Source organism: Thermochaetoides thermophila, assembly GCF_000221225.1.
Source record: "Thermochaetoides thermophila DSM 1495 unplaced genomic scaffold scf7180000011819, whole genome shotgun sequence".
Taxonomy (NCBI): Eukaryota; Fungi; Ascomycota; class Sordariomycetes; order Sordariales; family Chaetomiaceae; genus Thermochaetoides; species Thermochaetoides thermophila.
In genome coordinates, this window is record NW_006383035.1 from 758,062 (window position 1) to 761,007 (window position 2,946).

General features: G+C 47.3%; 1 non-coding gene across 1 annotated transcript; it reads right to left on the reverse strand.

Annotated features, from left to right (window-relative positions):
- Positions 1–585: 585 nt before the first annotated feature.
- CTHT_0049580 lies at positions 586–678 on the reverse strand. Its single transcript is given in 2 exon segments — positions 586–622; positions 640–678. It is a non-coding gene; the product is annotated as a tRNA-His (tRNA).
- Positions 679–2,946: the final 2,268 nt, after the last annotated feature.

Below are 2,946 nucleotides of genomic sequence, written 5' to 3' on the forward strand. Positions count from 1 at the left end.
GATTACAATGCGTGAACTTCAAGACTCTATGTGGAAGTGGTCCGTGGCTTGTAGAAAGGGACAACGTTAACAAGTATCCCAAGGGTTTTCTAATTGTACAGGGCATCCAAATGTAGGCAATTGGCTCAAGGTAAGGCATAGAAACACGATTGGTTGTTAGTTGCATGTAATGATCTAACGCAATCTCAAGCTCGTGCCGGTCATTACCTGTTGGCAAAACTGAAGTAACCACACGCTCATTTATACAGTCCTTTTTGTTCAACATACCATCTTTATAGTTCTATCCTTGTTGATTACTCACATGATACTTCTGTGTAAGTCACATCCCATCTCACGTTTGTGGACCCAAGGTGTAACATGGGATTGGACTCAGAGTCACATATTGATGGAGATCCACCTGCGTCTCGTCTTGGCACGGATCATGTGACTTAATCAAGTTAACGCTCAAAGGGTTGAATCTGTTGCCACGTCTACGGGACCTTGGTGGAGAACGTCTAAGTGCTAGTAGAATCTGCCCGTTGCTCAAAGCAAAAATTGTCGTGTGAGCAACAGCTGATGTAGGGTGTCAAAAAATTTCAAAATTTGTGGGTGACCCTGGAATCGAACCAGGGTTTCTTCGGTCGTCATGTTTCCTTGTGGAACCACAACGAAGTGTCCTAACCACTAGACGAGTCACCCTTTGTTGGATCGGCCGCCAATCATCTTCACCTATGATCCACCCACTCTAAACTGTTAACCACCGCTGTTGGAAAGTGAGAACAAGCTTCCAAACACGCGCGATGATGATTAAAACGTTGACTGCGTGTAAGGCAAGTGTTCACAGAGTCGACAGCGTACGCTCTCCAATTAAAGGCAACCTTCCCCCGACCGACCTAACCAAATGGAGCAACCTTTTGGAGGCAGTTCACAAAAGCCCAACGGTGCAGTGCTGTGTAGACGATTCTCTTGGCCCCTCTCAACCGGAGGTGAGAGGCGGCCTGTAGGTCAGGTAGCCAGCCTCAGGCTCGAAATCAGGTAGAAATGCCCTATCTTTTGTTGGGGGGAGACATTTTCCATTTTGTCTCAACTTTTTGATATGAACAGAGGTCTTTCATACAATTCATGTTGCTGACGGCGCGGAAAAGATTATCAGGAGCTACCAAGACGTCTTACTATTTGCTCACTCATAGCTGAGGAAGGAGAAGAAAAGAGACGCCAACTGCAGAAATTTTTAGAAGAACATCGTGTCGGTTACTTGTTGGAAGCCCACCCGCATGCTGGCAACTATACATAGCGACATTGTGGACCTGGTGCCCTTTCTTCATCACTGGCAGTAAGTATCATGCTTCCTGTCATACCTGGGCTCTAAAATAAGAACCAATTGACTCCGGTCCTTCGTCCAATTTCCATAATGTATAAACCACACATCCACCTCGTTCCCCCTCACTCCCCCTCACGCTTCTCCACAGCTTCTTGACGTCTCCTGCACCAGCTTTGGTTCATTGAGACCTCATATCATCCGAGCTGCGGTTAGGCAGTGCTTCCGACAGTTTAAACGAGCCCTGACGCATGATGCCTTGCCGTTATCTGCCCCGGCATAGATTTTCCCTGGTCACAGAGCCTGGCATTGGGATGAGAGCTATCACTAAGGGATTCTTTATTTACTTTCTGGGCATATCTACCCCTTAGTGCGGCCCTCGCTCCCTCTGCACTTTCTTCCTTCTCGCTTTCTCTTCGTGCACTTACATGGTTCCTGATGACCGGTGTCGCTGGGTTGCTGCATGCCAGTGCTTTACCAACAGCGCAGAGAGCTCTAGTCGTCAAGGTGGGCTGTTGACTGCGAGGAAGTAAGGATATTTTATGGGGCGCCAAACCCAGGAATGAAGAGTATCCCGAACGGCTTCTTTGTTGCCTCTGCAAGCATAGATATTCCCGTTTCTCGTTCGCCTCACGATCTTGTTCACATCCACAATTTTTCTTCGCACCTGTAACGGGTGACTTGGTCTGGTGCAGGCAGGGATCGACAATGGGTAAAGTGGGTTAGATGATGGCTACTGACGACGTGGGGTGCACAACGAGGTCAATTGCTACGGGTAATATCCTTGGTCCTCAGTGTCCTTGTGTTGAGGAGAGGAAAAACCAAGAGAAATCCTTCATCTTGTCCAAGTAGCTCCCTTTACAAGATCCCTTTGCCATGTGGGTACCTCGCGGTCTCCTGGGATCTTCAGGGGTTTTCTCATAGTGGCAAGGTTATCTAACTCATTCATGGCAACCCCTTAGATTTCCCGGGGTCTACCAATCAAATATGCCTGTACCCTTCTTAGCTCTTGTGTCACTGGTGTTCCATACATTGGCTATCAGGAATAAATTTCACCCTGAACTGCCATGTCCATGTAACAATGTATGCCGTCCTTCGGCCCCTTCCCTCCTTTCAACTTCCCCCCCTCTAACCTGTTTTCTGCAGGACGTCGGTCTATGGCTCTTGCAGTAACCGTACTTTTCTCTTGGTACTTGCCTCAAAAGCGGATCGCAGGGGTCTCAACAGGGTATGATTGCGCTATGACGTTCCGAGGCCGTATAAACTCAAGGCGCAATGTCATTTTGCGTCGACACACAACAGAGGTTTGAAGTACACGTCTATGAGTTCATTTGATGCCAAGGGCAATGTATGCTAATATCAATCCATGATGCAACTGAAGTCTACATTCCCAGGACGCATTGCATGATCTTGATATCATTCAGAAGTTGCATGCGATATTGTGGCTTGTTGCTGAAGTACTAACGCATACCGTGGTCACTCACCTCAAGCTAGTTTTCTATTATGTTTTATCATATTGCTAATTGGTTTTTTAAACTTTGGCAGCCCTAGAAACTATTCGAACGAAGATACGACAACTACGGGGGATCATTCGCATTCACTTCTTGAGCAGGTTCCAAACCGTCAAGCTCAGTCTATGTGCTCGTCAA